The sequence below is a fragment of the Ovis canadensis genome, chromosome 1, assembly GCF_042477335.2.
Source record: "Ovis canadensis isolate MfBH-ARS-UI-01 breed Bighorn chromosome 1, ARS-UI_OviCan_v2, whole genome shotgun sequence".
NCBI classification, from domain to species: domain Eukaryota; kingdom Metazoa; phylum Chordata; class Mammalia; order Artiodactyla; family Bovidae; genus Ovis; species Ovis canadensis.
Window position 1 is genome coordinate 234,571,863 of NC_091245.1, and position 14,290 is coordinate 234,586,152.

At 43.9% G+C, this 14,290-nt stretch overlaps 1 protein-coding gene and 1 pseudogene across 3 annotated transcripts in view; both read right to left on the reverse strand.

Annotated features, from left to right (window-relative positions):
* KCNAB1 (potassium voltage-gated channel subfamily A regulatory beta subunit 1) overlaps window positions 1–14,290 on the reverse strand; it is a 480,074-nt gene that overhangs the window by 322,585 nt on the left and 143,199 nt on the right. The gene's annotated exons all lie outside the window — the stretch shown is intronic.
* On the reverse strand, window positions 5,352–6,774 carry LOC138435590 (ornithine decarboxylase pseudogene; annotated as a pseudogene).

Genomic DNA, 14,290 nt, shown 5'->3' on the forward strand with positions numbered 1-14,290 from the left:
TTTTCTTGGGGATGATCTTGCTCCCTGTCTCCTGTACAATGTCACTAACTTCTGTCCATAGTTCATCAGGCACTCTGTCTATCAGATCTAGTCACTTAAATCTATTTCTCACTTCCACTGTATAATCATTAGGGATTTGATTTAAGTCATACTTGAATGGTTTAGTGGTTTTCCCTACTTTCTTCAATTTAAGTCTGAATTTGGCAATAAGGCATTCATGATCTGGGCCACAGTCAGCTCCAGTTTTGTTTTTGCTGACTGTATAGAGCTTCTCCATCTTTGGCTGCAAAGAATATAATCAATCTGATTTCGGTGTTGACCATCTGGTGATGTCCATGTGTAGAGTCTTCTCTTGTGTTGTTGGAAGAGGATGTTTGCCATGACCAGTGCATTCTCTTGGCAGAATTCTGTTAGCCTTTGCCCTGCTTCATTCTGTACTTCAAGGCCAAATCTGTTACTCCAGGTGTTTCTTGACTTCCTACTTTTGCATTCCAGTCTCCTATCTTTTTTGGGTGTTAGTTCTAGAAGGTCTTGTAGGTCTTCATAGAACCATTTCACTTCAGCTTCCTCAGCATTACTGATCAGGACATAGACTTGGATTACTGTGATATTGAATGGTTTGTCTTGGAAATGAACAGAGATCATTCTGTCATTTCTGAGACTACAGCCAAGTACTGAATTTTGGACTCTTTTGTTGACCCTGATGGCTACTCCATTTCTTCTAAGGGATTCCTGCCCACAATAGTAGATATAATGGACATCTGAGTTAAATTCACCCATTACAGTCCATTTTAGTTAGCTGATTCCTAGAATGTTGACATTCGCTTCTGCCATCTCCTGTTTGATCACTTTCAATTTGCCTTGTTTCACGGACCTGACATTCCAGGTTCCTATGCATAATTGCTCTTTAAAGCATCGGACCTTGCTTCCATCACCAGTCACATCCACAACTGGGTGTTGTTTTTGCTTTGGCTTCATCTCCTCAGTCTTTCTTGAATCATTTCTCCACTGATCTCCAGTAGCATATTGGGCACCTACCAGCCTGGGGAGTTCCTCTTTCAGTGTCCTATCGTTTTGCCTTTTTCATACTGCTCATGGGGTTCTCAAGGCGAGAATACTGAAGTGGTTTGTCATTCCCTTCTCCAGTGGACCACATTTTGTCAGAACTCTCCACCATGACCTGTCCGTCTTAGGTGGCCCTACACAGCATGGGTCATAGTTTCACTGAGTTAAACAAGGCTGGATCCACGTGATTAGATTGGTTAGTTTTCTGTGATGGTGGTTATCAGTCTGTCTGTCCTCTGATGGAGAGGAGGTACCCCATGTCCAAGGGCAAAGGAGAAGCCCCAGCAAGGTGGTAGGAGGGGCAAATTCTCATTTAGAATCAAACTCTGCTCCTTCCAGGGACGCTTAGAGGGCTCAAACAAACCTTGTACACACCAGGACCCAGATACCCCACAGAGACTGAGACAGAACTGTATTTGAGTGTCTCCGGTGGAGGTACAGGTTGGGAGTGGTCTGCTGCAGGGACAGGGGCTCTGAGTGTGGGTATGGCAGAAGTCTTCTTGGAGGAGGTCACCATTAACTCCGCTGTAGAGCTGCCAGAACTTACATGGGACTGGGAAATAGACCCTTGGAGGGAACAATAGAACCTTGTGCACGAGGACCCAGGAGAAAGGAACAGTGACTCCATAGGAGACTTGCCTGCGGATGTCCAGGAGTCTCTGGCAAAGGCATGGGTTGGTGGTGGTCTGCTGCAGGGTTGGGAGCACGGACCGTGGCAGTACATGCCTGGGATCTTTTGAGAGAGGTTACCATTATCTTCATTACCTCCACCATAGTCTGAGCTATTTCAAATCCTGAAAGATGATGCTGTGAAAGTGCTGCACTCAATATGCCAGCAAATATGGAAAACTCAGCAGTGGCCACAGGACTGGAAAACATCAGTTTTCATTCCAATCCCAAAGAAAGGCATGCCAAAGAATGCTCAAACTACTGCACAATTGCACTCATCTCACATGCTAGTAAAGAAATGCTCAAAATTCTCCAAGCCAGGCTTTAGCAATACGTGAACCGTGAACTCCTTGATGTTCACGCTGGTTTTAGAAAAGGCAGAGGAAGCAGAGATCAAATTGCCAAGATCTGCTGGATCATGGGAAAAGCAAGAGAGTTCCAGAAAAACATCTATTTCTGCTTTATTGACTATGCCAAAGCCTTTGACTGTGTGGATCACAATAAACTGTGGAAAATTCTGAAAGAGATGGGAATACCAGACCACCTGACCTGCCTCTTGAGAAACCTATATGCAGGTCAGGAAGCAACAGTTAGAACTGGATACGGAACAACAGACTGGTTCCAAATAGGAAAAGGAGTACGTCAAGGCTGTATATTGTCACCCTGCTTATCTAACTTCTATGCAGAGTACATCATGAGAAACGCTGGGCAGGAAGATGCACAAGCTGGAATCAAGATTGCCAGGAGAAATATCAATAACCTCAGATAGGCAGATGACACCACTCTTATGGCAGAAAGTGAAGAGGAACTAAAAAGCCTCTTGATGAAAGTGAAAGTGGAGAGTGAAAAAGTTGGCTTAACGCTCAACATTCAGAAAATGAAGATCACGGCATCTGGTCCTATCACTTCATGGGAAATAGATGGGGAAACAGTGGAAACTGTGTCAGACTTTATTTTTGGGGGCTCCAAAATCACTGCAGATGGTGACTGTAGCCATGAAATTAAAAGATGCTTACTCCTTGGAAAGAAAGTTATGACCAACCTAGATAGCCTATTCAAAAGCAGAGAAATTACTTTGCCAACAAATGTCCGTCTAGTCAAGGCCTTGGTTTTTTCCAGTAGTCATGTATGGATGTGAGAGTTGGACTGTGAAGAAAGCTGAGCGCCGAAGAATTGATGCTTTTGAACAGTGGTGTTGGAGAAGACTCTTGAGAGTCCCTTGGACTGCAAGGAGATCCAACCAGTCCATTCTGAAGGAGATCAGCCCTGGGTGTTCTTTGGAAGGAATGATGCTAAAGCTGAAACTCTAGTACTTTGGCCACCTCATGCAAAGAGTTGACTCACTGGAAAAGACTCTGATGCTGGGAGCGTTTGGGGGCAGGAGGAATAGGGGACGACAGCGGATGAGATGGCTGGATGTCATCACCAACTCGATGGGCATGAGTCTGAGTGAACTCCGGGAGTTGATGATGGAGAGGGAGGCCTGGTGTGCTGCAATTCATGGGGTCGCAACGAGTCGGACAGGACAGAGACTGAATTGAACTGAACTGAAATTGCAGGGAGGAAACACAGCTCCACCCATAAACAGATAATTGGTTAAAGATTCACTGAGCATGGCCCCGCCCATCAGAACAAGACCCAGTATCCCCCTCAGTCAGTCTATCCCATCAGGAAGCTTCCATAAGCCTCTTATCCTTCTCCAACAGAGGGCAGACAGACTGAAAACCACCATCACAGAAAACTAACCAATCTAATCTGTCATTCAACTTTCATATAAATATAGCACATAGAACACAGCATCTTATTCTGTTCCTTCTAAAACTCCAGTAAACGATAGTCAGGAGGCTTTTTTCTCTCAAAAAAAAAAAAAAAGAAAGAAAACACATATTATAAAATTGCATAGAACTAAACACATACACTGCTGCAGTCCAGGGGGTCCAGAGGGTTCCAAAGAGTCAGGCACGACTGAACGACTGAACTGAACTAACTGAAACACACACACAAGGAGGACATGGTGACCCACTCAGTATTCTTGCCTGGAGAATCCTAATGGACAGAGGAGCCTGGTGGGCTACAGTCCATGGGTCGGCTACAGTCCAAAGAGTCGGACACGACTGAGTGACTAAGCACAGCACACAGCACAGCAAACACACACACACACACACAAGTACATGTAAAACTGATGAAATCTGAATAAGATCAGTGGATTATATTTATGTCAATTTCCTGATTCTGATATTATATTAGGCAAGATATTAGGAAAGCTCAGTGAAGGGTATATGGGATTTCTCAGAAGTCTTTTATTTCTCAAATTGACATATAATTTTATGTACAACATTGAATTACTTCTTATAATTACATGTAAATCTAGAATTATCTCAAAATAATAAATCTAATTAAAAAATAAACCTGCAAAATTAGGAAGAAAAAGAGTGGGTAACATCAGTAAAATTCTGGAAGCAGTCAGTAGATGGATATGAGATAACTGTCTCTGCGGACTCCAGAAACCAATTCCAAGACAGCAGTAGGAAAGTTTTGAGAAGCAACTTTATTTAACCACAATCTTCAAAAGGTTTGGGAACTGGTAACAAAAAGCCCCCTGGAAATGCAGCCCCCTGAAGAGCGAGTGAAGGCTAATGAAAGCAGGATCTGATAGACTCTTGTAGAAGCAGTTAGGTGCCTAGAACCCCTCCCCCTCCGCTGCACCCCCTCCCCTGTTCTTCCTCCTACACACTGCCAGAGACTGTTCTGGAGACAGTAAGGCAAAAAACCCTCTGTACTGGGGACTCTGGTAGCAGACAAGTGAGGTAAACAGAGAAGCAAAGTCAATGAATGGATATGACCAATGAAAACCCCTCTACCATTTTTACCTTCTTGACTCCTTGACCCTTGACAGCCAAGAATTTACTCTCCAGGCCAGAAACTAAAAAAATAATTTGAGTGGAATCTGACTAGCCCAAGAGAAAACACATGGAGATATTGAATATAGAAGTATACCAATCAAGGTTCAGTCCGGAAATCAGAGCCATTGTAAGTATTAAGGGACCATGGATTTTTTCCTTAGGAATTAGAGTTTGCACAAACATGGGAGGAGCTGGGGAAATGGAAGTCTGGAGGAGGGGAATCAGAAGACCAGGGAAAATTACTACCCGCTGTGGTAGAATAAAATAGTAATTCCCAAAGACATCCATAGCGTACCCACCGCTCCCCCCCACCCCCGCTCCGCCCAGAACATGTTCCCTTACATGGCAATAGAAACTTCATAGGTGTGATTAATCTAGGGATTCTGAGTTTGGAGATTATCCTGGATTATCCAGATGGGCCCAGTATTATCACAGAAATCCTTATAAGAGGGAGGCAGGAGGATCAAAATGAGAAAAAGGAGATTTGAAGACAGACCAGAAGTTGTAGTGATGGGTTTTGAAGATGAAGGAGTCAGGAGCCAGGGACTGTATTAATAGTTGGCCTCTAGAAGCTGAAAAAGGCAAGGAAATGGATTTCTCCCCTGAAGCCTTCAGAAGAAAAACCTTAATTTTAGAATTCTGACTCCAGAATTATGAGGATAAATGTTTGTTGTTTTATTTTTATTTATTTATTTATTTATTTATTTTGCCAAGTTATGTCAAGATCCTTTATTCCTTTTTGTTAAAACCAGTCACAACACTAAGCTTCTGGCCCACCCTGCTGATACACAAGCTACAAACGCTTGCTCAGCAGTTGAAGCCTTTAGTAGCATGTTTGAAAAGTGAATAAAAATCCATATAAAACAAATATTCAAATAGTTTCCATAGGAACACAGATAAGTGTGACCCCATCTCCCAGTCTTCCACATTGGTGCACCTGTGCCAACCCTACTCACATAGACATCTCAGAACTAGCAGTAATTAAGTTAAATGGTCCCCCCCCAAACCCTTAAATCAAGGTAAACTCACAGTTAACAGCTACAAGAGTGGTATCTACACGTTAATACGTGTGGAAGCGCAGGCTGCCGAGTGCCGCTTCATGCCGCTCTCCCGGGCACAGGGCATGGGCAGGGGACTGACGTCCGGCTCCTCCACTCCGGGCGGGAAGTCCTGGGCCCGGATCTGCTGCTCAGTTGCCACGTTGGCTCTGACATCACATAGTAGATGGTGGGTCTCTGGAATCCATTGAAGGTAGAAGCAGCAGCAACAGTGTAAGCACCCATGTTCTCAAAGAGCATCCAATCGCCCACATGCATCTCGGGTAGGTTACAGCGCTCAACAATGCGGTCCAGGCCGCCACAGGTCGGTCCCCAGATGCTGGATGAATAATACTTCTCGTCTGGTTTGGGTCCCTTCTGCAGAAGAGGCTTCACGTGCGCGTGGTCGTAAAGAATGCAGTTGAAGGAGCCATATACTCCATCGTTCAGGTAATACATGAACGTCCATTCACTAGACTCCTCTTCATCATCAGAGCCTGTCTGTTCCTTTAATACGAGTTTTTTGGCAATATTAACTGCAAGCGTGAAAGCTGATGCAACATAGTATTTGCCAGGCTCAGCTATGATTCTCACTCCAGAGTCTGATGGAAAATACTTGTCCAGTGCTGGGTTGATTACACTGGTGATCTCTTCAAATTTAAGCTTTACATCCTCAGATCCAGGAAAGCCACCACCATTATCAAGCAGATACATGTTGAAACCAACCTCAGCGCCCATGTCAAAGACACAGCGGGCATCAGAGATGGCCTGCACAAAGGTCTCAGGATCAGTACAGCCACTTCCTACGTGGAAGCTGACACCAACGACATCAATATCTAGCTCTTTCGCCCGTTCCAAAAGCAGCCTGCTGGTTTTAGCGTGGCACCAAATTTGACACTGAGGCGACAGACTGCTTTGGAATCATCAGTGGCGATCCGCAAAACCAACTTGGCCTTTGGATGTGCCCTGGCAACTTTCATCAGCTCAACTTCACTATCAAAAGTCATCATCTGGACTCCGTTATTGGCAGCATACTTAATCTGAGACACTTGTTTACATGGATTTGCATAGATAATCCTCTCTGGGGGCACCCCGAGACTCTGCACCCATTGTATTTCAGTCTTGCTGGCACAGTCAAATCCTGTCCCAATGGCAGCAAGTGTCTTCACTATGGTTCTGCTATCATTGCATTTGACTGCATAAAAGGGGGTGACCCGAGGAAGAGCTTTCAACCATCTCAGATGTTTCTTCAGAATGTCTCCCAGGTCCGCAACATAGAAGGCATCCTTATCATCAGAAGAAGAAACTTCATTAATTTTTTGGTCCAGAATGTCTGTTGGTTACTACGAGTGAAATGACACAGAACATACAAGACACACAAGAGACAGACAGGACACCACTCTGGCCAGAAGAACAGAACTGGGCAAACTAATTGCTGTTTATTATTATAAAGCCCTCCTTAGGCAGAATTCCAGACTGTAAGAATAAGCCTTTTCAGCACAGTGCAGGTGCATACATGTTATCATACAGCAAAGGGGAGTGAAATCTCTGTCTACTGCAGAGTCTGCACAAAGCCCTCATCTCCCTCTTATCTCAAGAAGGGAATGCTCCCTCGTTTGCAAGGGACCATTAAACTCAAGGCTGTATCCAGACTCTTTGGCAGAACGCCTCGTATGCAAGGACGCTCAGCCTGAGCAGAGAGACCCGTTTGCAGGCACATCTCTGCGACCCTATTAACCTTTCAATGTCCTTGGCAGTAAAGCCTTCATCCAAGAAATGGCAGTCAAACTCTTCATTACTAAAGCTGTTCATGGTCTCTTGATGTCTTTTTGAGACACAACAAAGTAGAAAACGTAAGAGATGGAATTTAAAGGGATTATGCCAACTTTTCACAAAGGCTTCTCCAGGAATTCCAAGTCCACGAAGATGCGTGTGCTCTCTGTACAGCAGTGGAAATGTTCGATAAACACACAATCTGCTGTCCACCTCAGAGCGCAGGGGCGCGGCGGGCCAACCCCATGGAGACAACGCGCCGCCGCCGAACGCTGAAGGACCCGCCGGCTGCCCCGCCGCCCGCGTCAGCCGCTCGCCTGGCCGCCCGCCGGCGTCGCTCCCTCCCGCGGAGGACTGCCGGCCCGAGGTGGCGCCGGAGCGCTGGCAGAGGGGCGGCGGCGGCGGAGGCTGAGGGGGAACTGACCTGTTTGTTGTTTTAAACCAGTATTTTTGATATAACTTGTTACAGTAGACATAGACAACAAATACACTCACAACATCTTGAAGCAAGGGTGTAGATGAAACTTACAGGAAATTTTGAGAAAGAGTACATGTTTGATCATCCAAGTGGAATGGTGCATGTATGACCCATGACAGGTCTGTAGAAGCTATGGCCTCTATGAGCACTGTGGTCAAGTGCTTGATGGATTGAGGTTACTCTCAGTTAGCAGGTTCAGTAGGCATGAGGAGAGACTGGAGACCATGCATTATATCCATATGTCATTGTCTCTGATCACTGTGACATCTGAGAGTAACAGCTCCTACTTCATCTCGACTTTCCCAATCTTACACAAGTTTGCCTCTTTGCTCAAGCTAATCACACAGGAAAAGGAGATCCGGAGAAGGTAATTCCCAATCTTAAATAGGAGCAGTAATGCCAACATGACAAAATACAAAAGCTCTAGATTTCCTTAAAAAGGGCTCAGATAGCTCAACCCTCAGCAAAGCTCAAAGTCAACAAGCCCCAACCCTATGCTCAGAGCTTTCAATCACAATTTTAGTTTCTCACGTCCCTGGTGGCTCAGATGGTAAAGAATCTGCCTACAATCCAGGTTTGAATATTTCCTGGAGAAGTGAATGGCAACCCACTACAGTATTCTTGCCTGGAGAATTCCATGGACAAAGGAGTCTGGTGGGCTACAGTCCATAGGGTTCCAAAGAATCGGACATGACTGAGCAGCTAAAAATTTTGCTTTCTTTTTATATATAAGCAAACAGTCTAAGATTATCAAACTGGGAAATGGCAGAACGATCTCTGTTCATTTCCAAGGCAAATCATTCATTATCACAGTAATCTAAGTCTATACCCCAACCAGTAATGCTGAAGAGGCTGAAGTTGAAAGGTTCCATGAAGATATATAAGAACTAACAGCAAAAAAAGATATCCTTTTCATCATACAGGACTGGAATGCAAAAGTAAGAAGTCAAGAGATACCTAGAGTAACAGGCAAATTTGGCCTTAGAATACAAAATTAAGCAGGGTAAAGATTTACAGAGTTTTCTGAAGAGAATGCACTGGTCAAAGCAAACACCCTCTTCCAACAACACAAGAGAAGACTCTACACATGGATATCACCAGATGCTCAATACCAAAATCAGATTGATTATATTCTTTGCAGCCAAAGATGGAGAAGCTCTATACAGTCAGCAAAAATAAGACTGGGAGCTGACTGTGGCCCAGATCAAAAACTCCTTATTGCAAAATTCAGACTTAAATAGAAGAAAGTAGGGAAAACCACTAGATCATTCAGGTATGACCTAAATCAAATCCCTTATGATTGATTATACTGTGTAAGTGACAAACAGATTCAAGGGATTATATCCGACAGAATGCCTGAAGAACTATGGACAGAGGTTCGTGACATTGCACAGGAGGCAGTGATCAAGACCATTCCCAAGAAAAAGAAATACAAAAAAGCAAAATGGCTCTCTGAGGAGGCCTTACAAATAACTGTGAAAAGAAGAGAAGCCAAAAGCAAAGAAGAATAGGAAAGATCTACCCATTTGAATATAAAGTTCCAAAGAATAGCAAGGAGAGATATGAAAGCCTTCCTCAGCAATCAGTGCAAAGAAATAGAGGAAAACAACAGAATGGGAAAGACTAGAGATCTCTTCAAGAAAATTAGAGATACCAAGGGAACATTTCATGCAAAGATGGGCTCAATAAAGGACAGAAACGATAGGGACCTAACAGAAGCAGAAGATATTAAGAAGAAGTGGCAAGAATACACAGAAGAACTATACAAAAAAGATCTTCACGATCCAGATAATCACGATGGTGTGATCACTCACCTAGAGCCAGACATCCTGGAATGTGAAGTCAAGTGGGCTTTAGGAAACATCACTGCGAACAAAGCTAGTGGAGGTGATGGAATTCCAGTGGAGCTATTTCAGATCCTAAAAGATGATGCTGTGAAAGTGCTGCACTCCATATGCCAGCAAATATGGAAAACTCAGTAGTGGCCACAGGACAGGAAAAGGTCAGTTTTCATTCCAATCCCAAAGAAAGGCAATGCCAAACAATATTCAAACTATCGCACAATTGCACTCATCTCACATGCTAACAAAGAAATGCTCAAAATTCTCCAAGCCAGGCTTCAACAGTATATGAACCATGAACTTCCAGATGTTCAAGCTGGATTTAGTAAAAGCTGAGGAGCCAGAGATCAAATTGCCGATATCCACTGGATCACCGAAGAAGCAAGAGAGATCCAGCAAAACATCTACTTCTGCTTTATTGACAATACTAAAGCCTTCCACAACAAACTGTGGAAAATTCTTCAAGAGATGGGAATAACAGACCACGTTAACTGCCTCCTGAGAAACCTGTATGCAGGTCAAGATGCAACAGTTAGAACTGGACATGGACAACAGACTGGTTCCATATTGAGAAAGGAGTACATCAAGGCTGTATACTGTCACCCTGCTTATTTAACTTACATGCAGAGTACATCAAGAGAAATGCCAGGCTGGATGAAGCACAAGCTGGAATCAAGATTGTAGGGAGAAAATATCATAACCTCAGATACGCAGATGACACCACCCTTATGGCACAAAGTGAGGAAGAACTAAAGAGCCTCTTTATGAAAGTGAAAGAGGAGAGTGAAAAAGTTGACTTAAAATGCAACATTCAAAAAGTGAAGATCATGGCATTTGGTCCCATCACAATAACAAATAGATGCGGAAACAATGGAAACAGTGACAGACTTTATTTTTTTGGCTCCAAAATCACTGCAGATGGTGACTGCAGCCATGAAATTAAGACGCTTGCTCCTTGGAAGAAAAGCTGTGACCAACCTAGACAGAATATTAAAAAACAGACTTTACTTTTCTGACAAAGGTCCGTCTAATCAAAGCTATGGTTTTTCTCGTAGTCATATAAGGATGTGAGAATTGGACTATAAAGAAAGCTGAGCATCGAAGAACTGATACTTTTGAACTCTGGTGTTGGAGAAGACTCTTGATAGTCCCTTGGACTGCAAAGAGATCTAATTAATCAATCCTCAAGGAAATCAGTCCTGAATATTCATTGGAAGGACTGATGCTGAAGCTGGAACTCCAATACCTTGGCCACCTTATTCAAAGAACTGGTTCACTGGAAAAGATCTTGATGCTGGGAAAGACTGAAGGCAGGAGGAGAAGGGGACAACAGAGGATGTGGTGGCTAGATGGCATCACTGACTTGATGGCATTGAGTTTGAGCAAGATCTGGAAAGTTGGTGATGGACAGGGAGGCCTGGCGTACTGCAATCCGTGGGGTCGCAAAGAGCTGGATACAACTGAGAGACTGAACTGTCTGTATGCTCATCCCATGAATGGGGTTTGCCTTCTGACCTGGACTCCTTTCTTTCTTTTCAAAATTCATTTTTAGATATTTTTATTTTACTTTGACAATTGTAAAGTGCACACATTTTAAGTTCCAGATGACAAATCTTTACATACCATGTAACTGCCACCCATACTGCTCTACCAAGAAGTAAACCAAGAAAGAGAAATACACTTGGACCAGTAAAAGGAAGGCATCAAATTGGCACCACTGTCAAGTCACATAATTATCATTTGTTTTTAGTGGTTGGAATAATTAGAAGTACTCTCTTGGCAAGCTTGATTGTAATACAATATTGTTGTCTATACTCACTAAAAAAAAATTAAAGAAAGAAATAGTGCTATCATGAACCTCCGATAAATGTCTTTGGTATATGTATGTAGGCCCACAGACATGGCCAAACTACTGATGTATGCATGCATGCATGCTAAGTCGCTTCAGCAGTGTCCAACTCTGTGTGACCTCATAGACGGCAGCCCACCAGGCCCCCTGTCCACAGGATTCTCTAGGCAAGAATACTGGAGTGGGTTGCCATTTCCTTCACAAACTATTGATAGTGGCATGAAAAACAGATAAAGCTAATCCATGATAATAAAAGCCTAATTAGTAATTGCCTGTCTAGATGTGTGGGTAATGACTAAGAGGGAGCAGAAGATGAAATTCTGGGGTATTGGTGATCTTTTCTATCTTAACTGGGTGGTAGTTACATGGTATGTAAAGATTTGTCATCAGGAACTTAAAATGTGTGCACTTTACAATTGTCAAAGTAAAATAAAAATATTTAAAAATGAATTTTGAAAAGAAAGAAAGAAAGGAGTCCAGGTCAGAAGGCATGGCATGGCATGGCATCCCATTCATGGGATGAGCATACAGACAATACCAGGATATCAACTGTGCAAAAGACTCTAAGAGCATGGAATCCACTGGGGACATTTGAAGCCACCAGGAGTGTCTCGAGGAGGTGACGGCGCAGGAACAGCTGAGAGGAGCTACCCAAGTCCGAGGTCAGGGGCGGTGGCCGAGAGGATCTACCACATGTCCGAGGCCAGGGGCAGGCGGGAGAAGCCACCTCACGCCTGAGGCCCGGGGCGGTATCCCTGAGGAGCCACCCTGCGCTGGAGGCCAGGGACGGCGGCCGGGAGGAGCAACCCGAGGAGCAGTGGCTGCACAGACGCAGGAGGGCCTAGAGGAGCTATCCCACGTTGAAGGTCAGGAAGGGTGGCGGTAAGGAGATACCCCTGGTCCAAGGTAAGGAGCAGCAGCTGTGCTTTGCTGGAGCAGCCGTGAAGAGACACCCCACGCCCAAGGTAAGAGAAACTCAAGTAAGATGGTAGGTGTCACAAGAGGGCATCAGAGGGCAGACACACTGAAACCATACTCACAGAAAACTAGTCAATCTAATCACACTAGGACCACAGCCTTATCTAACTCAAAGAAACCAAGCCATGCCCTCGGGGCAACCCAAGACAGGCAGGTCATGGTGGAGAGGTCTGACAGAGTGTGGTCCACTGGAGAAGGGAATGGCAAACCACTTCAGTATTCTTGCCTTGAGAACCCCATGAACAGTATGAAAAGGCAAAATGATAGGATACTGAAAGGGGAACTCCCCAGGTCAGTAGGTGCCCAGTATGCTACTGGAGATCAGTGGAGAAATAACTCCAGAGAGAATGAAGGGATGGAGCCAAAGCAAAAACAATACCCAGCTGTGGATGCGACTGGTGATAGAAGCAAGGTCTGATGCTGGGAGGGATTGGGGGCAGGAGGAGAAGGGGACGACAGAGGATGAGATGGCTGGATGGCATCACTGACTCAATGGACATGAGTCTGAGTGAACTCCGGGAGTTGGTGATGGACAGGGAGGCCTGGTGTGCTGCGATTCATGGGGTCGCAAAGAGTCAGACATGATCGAGCAACTGAACTGAACTGAACTGGAGTGTCTCAAAAAAAACTGGAGTTGACAGATTACTTGATGTGATTAACTTTGTAAAATCTCATGTTGAGAAACTGTTGGAAGTCATGGTGAAAATTTGCAATAGGCATCAAGAAAATTAAGCAAATTTTAAAGAGCAATTCTTAATTTCAGGGTAAAAGTATAAATATATAATCATAGTGGACTACATGGTTGGTGTTCTTAGCCAACTTTTAACTACCAGCATTTGCACACAGCAGGCTGGAAGTGTTGAGGAACTAACAATCCTTGGGAATAGCCCTCCACAGACTTCTGACAGGAGTTACTCTATCAACACCCCAGCTTCCTCACCCTCCAGGTGGGATGCCATGAGTAGTGTGTTCCACACCATTTCCCAGAATGTCCCTCCCTGGGACTGAAGTTCCTATTGCCCACAGTGGTGACCACTTGACAACGCACACTTTATGACTGTCTCTGCTTCCTCTGATCACTTTCCTGCTTCCTTGTTGGTGCTTCCTGTGCCTCTCAAAGAATCTTTTACTGGAATCCTCGCCCCCAGGGTCTGCTCTGGGAAACCCAAGATACTACAAATTTCAGGGACTAAAACTTGCAGGTATACTAATGCTAACACAATATATATTTAACCAAAATTTATAATATAATTATATGAGGAGAATAGGGGAGCAGAGGGTATGGTAATATAAGAGAGTTAAGTCCTCATCTAACGTATTAGAAGCTCAATAGATTGTTTCTAATTGATGAATCAAAAGAGAGCAATATTCACATATTATTTAAGAGCATGGAAATCTATAAATGCCAGAAGGAACAACTTAAAGAGTCAAAAGTGGGTGTTTCCTGGAAGAAGGAGTCAGGAGAATAGAGAGGTTGAAATAAGAAATTGCCATATTTTGATACATAAACCCTTTATTATCATTTGACTTTTAATAGTACTATTATTTTAATAGCATTACTACTAGCATGTACTATTTTGATATCATTTAGTTGTGAGAAAAAAAAAGAAGGGATGGGAGGAAAAAGGAGAGAAGAGAAATGAAGTTCAAAAAGGGGAAGGATAAAGGAGGCTGGCTCTCTTAGAAACATCAAAGTG